General features: G+C 39.3%; 1 long non-coding RNA gene across 3 annotated transcripts in view; it reads left to right on the top strand.

The window, feature by feature from the left end:
* Nucleotides 1-410: 410 nt before the first annotated feature.
* The window catches only part of LOC103349330 (uncharacterized), a 32,031-nt gene continuing 17,544 nt past the window's right edge, over nt 411-14,897 (top strand). The window contains exon 1 of one of the 3 annotated variants that reach the window (XR_517540.4): nt 411-545. This is a non-coding gene — a long non-coding RNA (uncharacterized lncRNA). The other 2 variants (XR_007921477.2, XR_007921479.2) reach the window with 2 other exon arrangements.

The following is a 14,897-nucleotide window of genomic DNA, read 5'->3' on the forward strand; positions in this document are numbered from 1 at the left end:
AGCAAGCCATGATTGATTTGCTGCCTTAAAAATAAAATAATCTTAATCATTTTTAAACTCAATAAGCAGAAACTAATTTCAAGAGCCTGCTTTGTATGTGTTAGATGTGGAGCGTGGCACTTAGTGTTTTCCTCAGATAATGGAAGCATAATAGGTGTGAAAGGCTGACAATTTGGACTTTGTGGGTGGCCAGGAAAGGGTCACTCCTGGGGCCACCTGTCCTTTGTTCATGTGCAACACAGCCATGTTTCAAGTAGTCCTGGGGTAAGGTTCCCTCGCACTGTGCTCTCAGCAGGATGCTAGCCTGACCTGTAGAGACCACCTCCGAGAGTGTGTGTAGTTCACTTTCCAGGACCAGCTCTGTCCTTGATCTCTGTTCTGTGACTGACATCAAGGTGACCAATTAGTGGGCACTGTGATGGTGTTTTCTGTGATGTTGTAAGGGCACAGAGGTCACAGGCGATTCAAGCCCAGCTAAATCCCAGGAGGCTGCAAAAAGTCATGCTTCTGAAGTCTGACTTCAGCACAGCATCCCACAAATGAAGGTATGGCTCCTTTTTTGAACTTGACCAGGAGCATGTTCACTGAGCATGTGCCTGAAATGCAGCTGCTACAGCAATTTTGAATAGCAAAGACATTTCCTGATTGCCAAAACCCTGCTTTACCCTGTGAACCAGGTAAATCAGGTCATTCTCAAGGGGAGATGAAGGTAGGATGACAAGAAGGAAAAAATAGCTTTCATGGTTTTGGGATTTAGGGGGCTAAATTGTACAGCAAGTAAGTAACTACATATCAAAGTTCTCTTTCTACATCTCTTCTCCACTGAATAAGTTGTCAATATTTATTTTACATCAGAGTAATAGTCATAGGATATTATTTTTTGTCTCATTAGAACTTGCAAGAGCTTTGCCATCCTAACAACTTTGTGAGCTGAGGATATTAATTGTCTTCAAATATCTGAGGGAGCAAATCAAGACTTCTAGAAGCTCCCAGTCTTTTCTTTCCTATTCATTTAAGTCCTTTGCTCTATTTAGTGGTCAACAGCACAGGACCAGTATGGTGAGCTCAAGTGGAGGAGTTGAATGATCCCCTAATGAAGAGGCCAAGTGTCTCAGTACTGGCAGAGCAGGCATCCCTGGGAGAGTCAGTTTGGAACAGGAGGCAGCTCTGATGAACAGAGCCTGGCCTATGAAAGATCAGAGACTATCAGCAGAGTACAAGTCAAAATACTGCCCAAGAGTGTCTTTTTATCCTTCAGGTAGACCAGTTCTGTGGTCTCATTTGTACTGTTGGGATGTAGTTCTGTTAGGATTGCTAGATTTAACAGGTAAAAGTATAGGCTATTAGTTATGTTCAAATTTCAAATAAAAATTATATTATTTCATCAAGTTTCTCTAAAATATTGCATATGAATAATATGTGTGCACATCTATATATTTGTATATATATATGTATATATATATACTTTTTAAATTTAGCTTGGTTTCTTGTATTTTCTCTGTCACCCTTACATTTTGGGTTCAGAGATCCAAGCTAAGGCAGAAACAGAAATGGAATTGGAAATGTTCTAACACCAACTAGTAAAATTAACCAAAATTCAACCTCAAATGGAGAAAAGATGCCAATGATCTAGATAAGCAGAGATGGAAATTTCCCACTCTGCTTTCTATGACATGATATTTTATCTCCCCCTTAGTCTGCTTATTCTCTATGAAAATTTTGCAGGAAAATGCAACTGAACCATTACTACATGAGAGTCCCTTGTCTTAGTGAGTGGTCAGAGATGGTTACCAGCATCAGTCCTGTTCCTGTTTACTTCATCTCTTCCTTTGGTGTCCAGAAACCTCATAGTTCCTTTTGGTTCCCACCTGCCCCCAATGCATTTGGGGCATTCCTCTCCTCATGACCTCACACACAGAGATTTGAAGTCTGTGCTGTGCCCATTATCTTCTCAGTTTCCTACAAAGCAACTGAAGCAAATTCTTTGGACTAGGCCATGCTGTCTTCATGTGAGCACACACAAACAGGGCCCTTCAGGGCCTCATCTTCATTTAATGGGTAAAGCGTGACTCTCTAGTAGCTACTGAGAAGATATTCTCCGAATGAGAAGCCTCTCAGTGTTTCTTAACTCGTGCTCTATTGGACCCTGCTTGGTAATAGGGAATGGGAAATGGGAAAATCTCTGGGCTCTGGGGTTACATTGAGAATAACTTATAAACAACAGTCTGTGGTCCCCTAAAGACTTATCCTGTCCCTTTGACCTGTTTCGTGAGCTTTGAACTCATACAGTTCATAAAATTGTGAAGCTGCCTTCCTAATAGGGAGTTTTAGCTATCCTGATGACAATATTCCAAATCATGGCCTTCAGTCCAAAAGGGAAAAAAAAACTCACAGCTTTATACCCCTAAGCAACACAGAAGAATCTAGTTATAATATAAACATAGCTCCATGATTTTCAAATGAGAAAGATTATAAAATGTGCAAATGCCAAATGTCATTATAATCACAGAGTTAGTCTTTCTAAAGAAGCTCATAATTTTTCAGACATTTACAACAGCTCTCTCTGCCCCTATGGAGATGAATTATAATCAGATGCAACCACAGGCCATTGTCCCTGAGCCAAACTCAAAGACAGCCTCCATTAAAAAATACCAACATTATTCTTTTGTCTTTATTTTGTGTAGTGATTGTATCTGTGAAGCGAGATTCCAGATCAAAGCATTGCCTAATTCTGTGAGGCTAGGATGCTATTCCATGTTAATCTAAGTACATATTGGCACTCTGCTTGATATTTGTGTGGACAAAGGAATGCTAGTCATTTACAGCTGAAAGCACTGTTTATGCTTTCTCTTCTCTCTACATTCCTTTCTAATTTACTCTTTCTGAATTCTTCCAATCTCCTTCTGTCCTCAGTGCTCCCTTTATTTTTTTCTTTCTTCTCTCTCCACTCTTCCTGTCTATGAAGTGCCTTGACCCTCATTGGTAATGGCAAGGGATTAGTCCTGAACTGACAACAGAATTGCCAGTGAGCATTTTCAGTGCTCTGTTTTATTTTCATTCTGAATTGTTTGGGTTAGATTTCAAACAGTATTTACAAAACAGGAGAAAACGAGCCCATTAATCTCCTTTGCTTTTTCATTCTAGCTTGCTGTATTTCCTCGTTTTTTTTTCCTTCTTAGAAATAGACTTTATTACCAATAAAATTAACCTGATCAACTTGCATTAACTAGAATCTCAAAATGTGTGGGGTCCAATTATTATCCCTATTCCTGTTATGTGACCACTTTGGCATCTGCCATTTAGGTGAGAACCCTTGTCAATCTGAGAGAACTCAGGATAAGCAGGATGGTAGTCTGATAGTGGGATTTTATCCTGGCTGCTCTTGTCCACATGTTTCTGTGGCTTTGTGTTTCGCTCCCCTGCTTGTTACTTGATCTCTTTCACTAATTCAAATATGTCATTTCTGTACCACCAGTTTTCTCCTGTTACTGCATCATTCTCATCAATTTCAATAAATATTATGGGCTGGCACTGTGGCATAGCAGGTAAAGCCGCCACCTGCAGTGCCGGCATCCCATTTGGGTGCCAGTTCAAGAGTGGCTGCTCCACTTCTGATCCAGCACTCTGCTTTGGCCTGGGAAAACAGTAGAAGATGGCTCAAGTCCTTGGGCCCCTGCACCCACGTGGGAGACCCGGAAGAAGCTCCTGGCTCCTGGCTTCAGATCAGTGTAGCTCCGGCCGTTGTGGCCATCTGGGGAGCAAATGAGGGGATGGAAGACCTATCTCTCTCTCTGCCTCTCCTTCTCTCTCTGTGAAAATCTGAATTTCAAATAAATACATAAAACTTAAAAAAGACATATTATAATAATGAAAGTAACAAAAATAGCAATAATAAAAAGCTTCCAATGAAACTACACCTCGCTCTAGTTTTGGTTCCATTTCTCTCATTCATTTTGGAGAAAAGCTTTTCCAAATACTGTCTGTTTTCCTGCTTTTGTGTCTTTTATGCACAGGTGCTTTCTGCCATTTTCAGCAGTTAATCATCCCTTACACACCCAAAGTTGTCCTTCTCAAGTCTCCCACTGACTTGTTAAATCTAATGGTCAATTGTTACACCATTGTGTGTTTACAGAAATGCATAAGGAGCAGAAGGCAGAAAGAAGGCTTGATTAAACAATAATGAGTCAGTACTGGAGGGTAGAAGTAAGCTGATGACCCAAATCCTAGCCTTGCTCTTGTCCCCATCAACAGAGAACTGAAACCAGGGCTGCAGGATTACAAAAAGGAACATCCAGGATCTAAAAGAGCAATCTTTAAATGAAATCACCATGCACATGATAGATATAAATATGGAACATTGGCACTGGAAGTGTTTTATGTTCGTGGTTGTTAAATACAGTTGCTGAAGCACTGGTGGAACTGAGGATTGAGGAATATTGATTATCTGCCTAGAGTAATTTTCTAATTGTTCTATCTATGGTTTGTCAATATAGCACATATGACCTATCTTCTTAACTAAAATCGATTTAATAGCATGTAAACCCATTTCTTGCAGATCAGATATTGATACTTGGATAACATGCTGCCTTCAGGGGTCCTAGGTTGTGAGGTGTACTTGCCCCACAGGGAGAGTCCTGGACTGCTATACTGCATAATGTTTCCTCTGTGTTTCACCTTTCTCGTCCCCTCTCTTATGTGGTGGTCACTTCCTGTTATCAAAGTGCCTCCTGCTTCTATTCTGTTATGAACTGAGAAAATTTTAAAAAGGTGAAATTGTGTCTAAAATCAGAGGATCTGAGTAAAGATCATGCGTCTTAGTCTGTTTTGTGCTGCAACAACAACATACAGACTAGAAAACTATACAACAGAAATTTCTTTCTCATAATTCTGGAAGCCAGGAAGTCCAAGACCGTGGTATCAGCGAACTCAGTTATCCAGTGAGGGAGTCTGATGTCTAATTCCAAGATGACACCTCACCTTCTGAAGTGAAGGAATGCAGTGTCCTCGTATGGCAGAATACAGTAGGACAAAGGGACAAACTCACTCCAGCAACCTCTTAGGCCATTCATGAAGACAGAGCCCTTAGATAATCACTTCCTAGAGGCCTCACCTTCCAATACTATTGCACTGGAATTATGTTTCAACATAAATTTTAGGAAATACATTCAAACCCCAACATCATTCATAAGAATTATATAATTTTTTTTGAATATTTGAGACCTTTAGCTTTTCTAATCTGCCTAAGAAGGAGTTCACCCCCTAACTCATGTACGGGGTGTGTAGTTTCATGCCCTTGTTTTCATGTCCCACTCAATATTGTAAAACTGACTAGAGATCCAAGATTTAGAAGGGAATCCCATCCCATCTATTAATTTCCCCCGAGTCCTCCAACCCAGATTAATCTCTCATCCTCTCAGGTACTATTGCTTTATGTGTATAAAATGTATTGGCACTTAGTTTAGGCCTCCTTATATCTTTATTTTTCTCTAAGTTTATACCATTTCCACAAGTGATTTATGGGCTCCTTGAGGTCAGAAACAGTTTCATCTCATTTTGCTCTATTTTATTTGTTTTAGGTATTTATATCACCTTGTTCCAAAAAGGATATAAAGTGACTAAAAAAATTACAATTCCTCAAAATAAAGGCATAAAGAATGAGAAATTAAGAAGATAGAAAATTATGGTGTCACTGGCTAATGCCGTGAGCAGCTCAAAACTTTTTCATGACTCATTTCTATTTCAAAACACTAAAATTTCCAAAGCACCTGAAATCTTTCAGAGTTGTTTTTCAGTGGTATTTCAGGAAGAGATGCAATTCCCAGTCACCTTGAATAGGTCCAAACCTTACCTCAAGAGTGACACCTGTGCATTTGGGCCAAGAAAGGTCCAAAAATCACATTTGTTTTAATGCCCTCCTCAACCTGTGTGTGCTCCTGCTTATACCCACTACTATATCAATCACAAAACTCCTCCTTCTGAATATTCATTTCCTACCCCATGTAAGAGGCACCTACTTTCTCTCCCTCAAGGAATCACCACTGTGGAAATGATTTCCCATCTTCTCCTTATTCACTGCAAGTAAAAATTACTATTGGGGTAGTTGTTTATCATAGGGGTTAAGATGCTGCCTGGGATGTCTGAACCTCATACTGAAGTGCCTGAGTCCTGGCTCCATTTCTGTTCCATCTTCTTGATGTGCACTTGAGAGGTAAAACATGATGGCTCAAGTAATTTCATCCCTGCCACCCACGTGGGAGACCTGGATTGAGTTCTGTGCTCCTGGTTTCCCCTTAGCTCAGTGTTGACAGTAACAATCATTTAGGTTGTACACTAGTGGTTGAAAGATTTTTGTCTCTCTGGCTCTCTTTCTCTGTCTCTTTACTTTTCAAATAAATAAGATAAATAAGTAAATAAATAATTTTAAAAAATTACTTTTTATGACAATTCGTTCTGGTGAAGGTCTTGATTTCTACTCAACAAGACACTAAGTCAGTTTGATTAGCTAACAGTCATAGAAATAATTCAAAGGCGAGATTAATACATACAGTGTTGTTGTGAAGTCATCTACACTGCTTTAGATAGGTTACTATGTCTCTCACCTTTTTAATAGCCAACCCAAGATTAATTAAGAACCAGGTACTTGATTTATTGTAGGTTTAACATAGATAAATGCATAAACAAATAAGTAAAAAGTCTAATTATTCAGGGGATGCCTGTGATTTTTCATTTTCTGGAAAAATATCACCAGATCTTCATAAGCCTGACGCTGTGTCAAGTAGTGAAGGAAGTTTTTATAAATATCTCCACATTAAATATCAGTCCAAGAGTTTCATCCAACTATTTCGTATGATGTCCCTCAGATCAGGCTGAGGCACGTGATCAAGAATCAGGTTACCTACATTGTTCTGGTCACATTAACTCAGGCTATTAAAATAAATAGTATTCAAAAGGAAAGCAAGCTGCTGAATGTCCCTCAAAGAAGCCAGCACCCAAATTGAACAGACACATATACCCACGCGGAGAATGTTCATTTTAGATTAGTTGATGCTTTTATTTCTCTCTGGGAGTAAATGGGACATTTCTAATGAGGGCTCATCATTTTGCCAGCCAGACTACGCACAGATGATATGAGCCGCTAACCACCAGGGACAATGTTCGCCCAGATGTGACTCTATCTTATGCTACAAAGCATTGTAAATGTCAAACCCCTGGTTGGTATGCAATTCTCCATTCACCATACACAAAGCTCGCTGGAGAACAAAAGGTGCCAGATAGGGATGTGTAAATCATTATAATGGGACCAACAGATCAACAACATCACCCCTTAGAAATAGAATGGCCTGAGGTCACGCTTCTTAGATCACCAGTCCCTTTTCAAAATGTCCTTTTTTGTTTGTCCTGTTTTTCAAGAGGCACCACAGGCTTTTTGTAATTAAAGTCGTATTGATTTTGTATTTTTAAAAAAGGATTATAAAAAGACTAGCGTGAACCAGAACAAAGGCAGATAATGGATGGTAAACATGAGGAAAGATAACAGTCCAGAAATGTGCTCATAATAATTCTCATATACCTGCCCCCCCAAAGTTGATTCAGATCCTGCTTTGTTTCAAAAGCTATCTTATGTACCAGTGGTTTTCAACAGAGATCCCAGCCAGTGACTTATAGTGATTACAGCAATTATGACTTAGTCTTTCTATTTTCAAAATCTTTAATTCATCATAAGTGAAATGTTTGAGGATTGCAAATACAGTAGTGGAAGCGAAGGGCATGATGATAAAATTACTCTTTTAGAACTTCAGGACATTCCTGTGTTCTGGTACTGCTGCCCACCCGCGGAATGGGCAGGCTGACATATCCTCAAGAGGCACATGGAGGTAATTGATGGAACAAGGACAGAAGCCTCAATCATTTTAAGTTCTTGTTACCCCTGCCTTCTTTCAAGAGACCAGCTAAGTCTCACACCATGTAGTGTTCCTCATGCCACCCCTGCATTCTTCCCCAGGTTTGGAAACCAGTGGGGCAAACTTGAAAGACCTGTATGGAGGAATTCGCTTCCCTCTGTTTCTTCCTACCCCCACTCCCATCCCAGCCCACCTAAAATCTAAAAAAACCAGCCCCTGGGGTCAGGGCCCTCTGCCGCATGTTCAGTCTATGTTCAGACACACCAGTGGTTTTCACCCACATATGTGGATTTTCCTTTTCGCCGCATGTTCAGTCTATGAACACACCAGTGGTTTCCACCCACATATGTGGATTTTCTTTTTTTTTCTGAATAAATTCGGTCTGGCTGCGAATGAATACCTTGCCTCCTCTCTCTTCTGCGCCCTTTTTTTCTTATATTTGATGCCCCATGCGAAGCGGTACCAGTCTGCACCCTTTTCCTTACAGTAACCATTAACTGTGCTATAACATTAACAAAGATAATCAGGAACATCAAAGAGAACAGTTGATCACTTCTGAAGCTCTGTTATCTCAGTGTCTAGTCCAACTCTTCAGTCCCTTTGAGGGCATTAATGCAAACACCACGAGTCTCCAGTCTCTTGAATCTGTGAAAAGAAAGTCATCACAGTAGTTGAATCAGAAACTTGTCGAACTCCAGACCCCTGAAAATATCTCCTGAATTACACCTACAGGTCTTCTAAGGATATTTCACTGCTCTTCTCAGTCTGCTATTATACTATGTGGCCTCTGCTACATCCCTTAATACCTTTCTTATTTCATGTCACCCAACATCTATATTCTGTCTGAAAAAAAGCTGAGGAAGCCTTAGCCCTACCCTGACTACTAAGTCTAATCCAGACAGTGCCATGTCTGGGATGGTGGGGATACCTCCTGCCACTGCTAAAGCTACTAAAGTGTACAGTTCTCTGTCTGGGCTGACTTCCAAGAGAATGAGGCTATTGCCCTCTCTGCCACACTTCATCAACATTTCTCATCTTGACCTCCACAGGACTGCTGGTTCCTCATGTGAAATCAGTAACTTTACTGGCTACCCTCAGGCATCAGGTTGTGGAACTGAACCAAGGACAGAACTCACACTGTCTTCTCTGTTTTTCTCTCCCCACCTGCTCCTGCTCACTCCCCAGGGACACATGCACAAATTCCCTCCTGTTTTAGTCAAAATCTAAAGTCTTTTGTAAATCAATTCAGATAAATGAATTGCTGTTATTTGACTCTCAGTTTGTGTAGGAGATTGAAACTAAAGAGAAAATGAGATGTTAGATCAGTAATGCTTTCCACATAGCTATTGTTGCCTACTGGCTAAAATGCATAATGGAACTTTGAGTAAGACAGTAAGATAGATACTTGAGATAGCTAATGGAAGTGACTGATATGATGCTTTTGAAGATTATAGGGGAAAACTTTAGCACTTTGAGGCAGGAAGCCTGTGGTCTTTTTGGATACATACTCTGCTACTTGTTGCACATATGCTTTGCTATTATTTATGGAAGATTAGAAAATATATTTAATTTTCTGATATTCACCTAAAATTAGTGTAACCTAAACTTGACTCTGTACTTGAGTGATAAAGTTTAGTTCAAAGCAGACAGCATCTCTATACATTGCAACCTAGCTTGATGTGTTAAACAAATTGTAACCTAAGACTTTATCCTTATTAACCAATCAAATGAGTCTCAGCCAATCATAGTCATTGAGTTTCAGCCATTCACAAGTTGCCAACTGATCAGACCACGTTCATATAAGATAAATGCGTCATCATATCATGCCCATAAAAGGTAAATGTTGATAGTAGCCAATCACATTTCTCTATGTCTCTTCATTTTCTCTGGCTGCAGACATAACCTCTCTTTGTGGGTGGGGCATTCTAAATCATCTTCATCTGTAATACTGCTTAGTTCTAGAACTTGTTCGCCACTCAAGTAAAATCTGAACATAATTTTTTTTATGTACAATGTACACCTTATACACATTACCTCAAGGAAATTTCATATAATATGTTATTGATTTTATGCATTAAATAGTTTAATTGTGTGAAATTTTCCATTTGTGGCATTGTGCTGGTGATCAACATGTTTCAGAATTTGGAGCATCACTAATTTGGGCTTTTCTAATCAATGACAATCAATATAAACTCCTTAAGTCACTTCTAGCTCTCTGGTTCCAGGAGAATGAACTGTTATGCTGTTTCTTTGGTTTCACACACTGATGTGTTTTCTGGTTATACTTTCGAGTCACTGCTAGGTCCTAAAGTGAAAGTTCATAGGCAATCACTACATCAGTATTTAAGGATTATCTGTTTCAGACAAATTCTTATGATTACAATATGAAAAATCTAAAGGCTCTTAAGAGAAGGTCTTTTTTGTAAGTAATTTTAAGAGAAAAAAGAACCATGGTAACAAATGAAGTCAGTCTTTGACTCTTGGGGCTCAATGGGATGCAGTAATCATCTATGCTTTGGTTTGACATGGCAGGAAACATTGTGAGATTGAAATGGGATGAGGTAGGGCCATTGTGGAGGAAAGTCAGTGGGCAAATGTAGGGCCAACGTGGAGAAAAGTCAGTGGGCAAATGTATTGATTAAAAAAAAAAAAGAATTGATAGAGCAAGGTGGTGATGGTGGTGATGTTTTAACTGCAGGTGCTTTTTAGGAGGAGGAAGTGCAGCAGGGTGGAGGCAGTCATGGAATTCCAAGGGAAGACATTTGGAGCTCATCCCATTCACCCTAAGGAGCAATGAGAGATTTTGGCTTTCATAGGAAACTGAACAACTGTATTCTCGAGATAAAGATTTCCCTGTGAAGATTGAATGTTGATTCCATATTAACCTTTAAAATCTCAGGTGAAGCTGAGAAAATCTGACTTAGAAAAATAAAGGAATGACATCACCAGATTTTTTAAAACATCCAAGGCTGCTGTTGGAAAAAGCTCATGGGGGGCCTATGCTTGGGCAGGAAGAAATGAAGAAACAAACATGAAAATAAACTACATTTGGTTTGTGCCTTGAAGCCATTGGCATTAATTAAGATTCGATGGCTTCCAAACAATTATGACATAATTAAAGTAAGATTCTTTCTACAGTAAAACGATAAGAAATGACTTTTAGAAACCATGGGAACCATTAAAACGGCACATCAGTATCAAAATGAGCAATATTTACTAGTATTAGCACTATTAAAATGCCTTTTGAAGACAAACTTGAGCAATTATTACTCAGAAAAACTCACATTTGGAGATATAGAGCAGTGATAATTAAATCCCACAGTCTATATATCTCTCTTTTTTGTGTTTGACAGAACGGTCTTTAAGAGAATCTATTTTAATGGCATTGAATTAGCAAGAAATTCAAACAGAGAAAGGGCACTTAGCAGGAGGTTGGTATTCAAGGAGACACAGCCCTCATTATTATTATTGTTATTTTTATTATTATTCTTACTCTTTTGGAGGTGCTAAAGCTCCATTTGTGAGATTGGTACATGCACAGATAAGTTCAGTCTCTGGTTCATAAACTTTCTCTAATGGGTGTAGCACACCCTTAATTAAAATGGACAATGCACAACTTAGCTGGATGATTATGCAGGTCTAATAGATGGAGCACTTGAGACTTGGGTCACTGGCTTGGATCAAACGGCAAGCCTGTGGCCAGCTGATCAAAAGCATCTTGTAAAACAAAGTCAGTCCTTTGAATGAATTTTGAGGAATTGAATGCTGGACATACAAAAACATCACTCCAATTAAAGATGTCTTGACAGAGGCTAGGGATGGCTTATTTTCCTGCTAATATATATGAGTTTTGACACACGTGCAGGATGTATATAGGGGTGATCAGGAGTAATTAGGGTGAAAAATAAAATAGAGACAGTGAGGAACAAATATCTTCTCTTGGTTGGACCATAGGATTAAATCATAGTGGCCCTCAGGAGAGATTAATGAAGAAATAACAAGGTACTTTCAATACACTTGTAGCCCCCAACCACATCCCCAGGATATTTTTTATTTATTTATTTTGACAGATAGAGTTAGACAGTGAGAGAGATAAAGGTCTTCCTTCCATTGGTTTACCCCCCCAAATGGCCGCTATGGCCGGAGCTACGCTGATCTGAGGCCAGAAGCCAGGTGCTTCCTCCTGGTCTCCCACGCGGGTGCAGGGGCCCAAGCACTTGGGCCATCCTCCACTGCCTTCCTGGGCCACAGCAGAGAGCTGGACTGGAAGAGGAGCAACCGGGACTAGAACCCGGCGCCCATATGGGATGCTGGAGCCGCAGGTGGAAGATTAATCAAGTGAGCCACGCGCCGGCCCTCCCAGGATATTTTTTAAAGTCCATGATGGGACTATTTCTGAATGAGGAGGTGAATTTCCTTACAAAATATTATTGTCCCCCAAAAGATGTGAACAACATAGGATTTGACCAGGACAGATAAGAGGCCAAAATCAAATCTGGCTATTTTTCTTTAAAAATGTAGATGGAAAAGATAAGGTGATACACCTGTTACTCCAGTTGCTCATTTGTGAAGTTTATGTACTGAAATTCTTCTGATTTTTCATTTTGTTTTCATCTGAATTAGCTGGTTCAAATTGTTGTACATGCAATTATCCTCTCTGTTATGCCATGCAAATGAGAAAGGAAGCCCATTGCTAGAGTCATTTCTTTAGTTTTGAAGAAAAATAAATTTTCCAAGTCATTCATGGGTCTCAAAGCTATAACTCTGCTAGATTTTGGGTATGTGATTTGTCTTATTTAACATTGCCAACTGTTGTCCAAAAGGTCATAGGATTCTAGAGAAAACAGTGTTAGATTTCAAAAGGAAAGAATCCAAGCAAAGAAGGGGTTACAGCTGATCCTCCACTCAGGAGAGATCCTCGGGAAGACAGGGGTCTGGGGTGCAAGTGGTGGGTTTGTTATGATCACTGAGTGTTAAAAAATAATTCATAGTTGATGTCATGAATGTCTGTAGTTAGCCTGTGGAGGCAGAAGGCAGGCCCAGTGGGCAGTTTGTGTGGAGGCCTTAGTGAGCAGGTTTGGTTTTTTTTTGTTTGTTTGTTTGTTTTTTTTTTTTTTTTTTTTTTTTTTTTTTGTATTTGCAAGCTATCTAGGACCTTCTGAATTCAGGCCACAGCATATCTGGCTCTATAGGAACAGAAGCATTTTATAACTGAGGTATTACTGATGCTGATGGTGAGGTGACAGAAACTTATTCCTTGGTCTTTCATTTCTAGAAAAAGGGCGTTCATATGAAAGAAATTGAGAACAATGAAGATTTTAGGAGATGCCTTTACCTAGTGCAAGGAGCCAGTCCTTCACCTGACATCACTGCTCACCCTTCTACTCCTTCATATTATCTCATCTGTTGTCTTATTTGCTTTTAGTTTTACCTTTTCCAGTGCCTAGAATGCCTTCTTTCCTATACTGTGCTGGTCCATTTCACTCTCTTTGGAAATCTTATATTTTTTTACATTCCTATAGTACTTGGAAACCATATACTGCAATGAATTGTTTAGTCACACACTCACCTGGTTTTCTGTCCAGTTTTTTTGTATCTGGTAGTCTTGTCTCTCTACTGAGATTAAAATCTCACATATGGTTATACTTCCCTGTGGTACCACATCATGTTGGGCATACAACACTTAGAACCGATAGAATGCTACTAAATAAATACTTTTTCAGAATGATTGCAAATAGAGCATACTAACAAGGTGTTGCTAAGGTATGCCATAAGAGACAACCCCCAAATTTCTTCAGCTTAATGGAATAGTTAATTTTTCACTTACCAATGTTTCCCACAACACTTATTCTCTCCTGAGCAGTTACTCTTCATGTAACAGCTCCGATTTGCACCGTCTCATGGTCATAGAGGCAGGAAAGAGAATTGCTCAGAAGAAAAGTATTTAAATATTTCTACTGTTTCTGCTTATATTTCATTGGTTAAGAAGAGTCACTGTGTGGAGACAAACCCAAGAATTTGTAACCTCTGATGGCTCAGGAGGAGAATCAGAAACACTGATATGGAGCTCTAGTATTCATATTTGCAAGAACTCGAACAGAGGAGAAAATACTAGATTCTATTAGGAGTGCAAAAACCCAGAAAAGTTGATGAAAATATGACACAGAAGTATTCAGAGGCAAAACCAGATATCATCTGATTTCAATAAACATAGCTGAGGAATAATGTTTTCAGTATAAATGCTTGATTTATATTTTTAAAAAGAAAACTCAAACCAATTATTTCATGGAGGGAGAATCAGAAATGGGAGGGAGGACATATCAAGGATAAGAATAAAAAACTAATAAACACATTAACCGATGAAATAAGTGTGACATTTGATAAAAGCATGATGTTGTAAATTAAATTCATGGAATAAGAAAGCTCTATGTGAAAAAGCAAAGGAAAAAAATGGCTAATTAGATGGCGACATGGACTTGGGGATGAGCGGCATCTGACAAGGAAAGATAAGCAAACACCTTGAATTATTGAGTGTATACAAATCAGCACGTCGCCACTCATTCCTGTCAAGGTTACCAGCAGCCAGACAAAGAGATGAATGACACACACCTTCATTATTTAGGCCAATTCTGCACTCTGGCTGGAGGTGATTGGGTTGCCCAGATAAACCATTTAATGTTTATCCCCAAGCAATGGGTCAGATAGCAATTTATCTCATTTGTTCTCTAAAGGAAGTTTAAAAAGAGAGCAAGAGGAAGAGGGAGGGAGAGACTATGCAATTGCCAGCTTTGTTATCCAAGCATCTGAACTCTGAGTCAAATTGATCTCTGACCATTTGCTTGATTGAACTGTGGTTCACCCTTAGCACATATTAAATGTTAAAGACACTTTTATATATTTAGATTCAGTGAGAAAGAATAGCTAAACCTGGGGGGAGTGTCTCTTGGAGAGCAATAAACAATTCTACTCAGTGGTTTTGACACAATATAGCATCCC

This window comes from Oryctolagus cuniculus, chromosome 10, assembly GCF_964237555.1.
Source record: "Oryctolagus cuniculus chromosome 10, mOryCun1.1, whole genome shotgun sequence".
NCBI lineage: Eukaryota > Metazoa > Chordata > Mammalia > Lagomorpha > Leporidae > Oryctolagus > Oryctolagus cuniculus.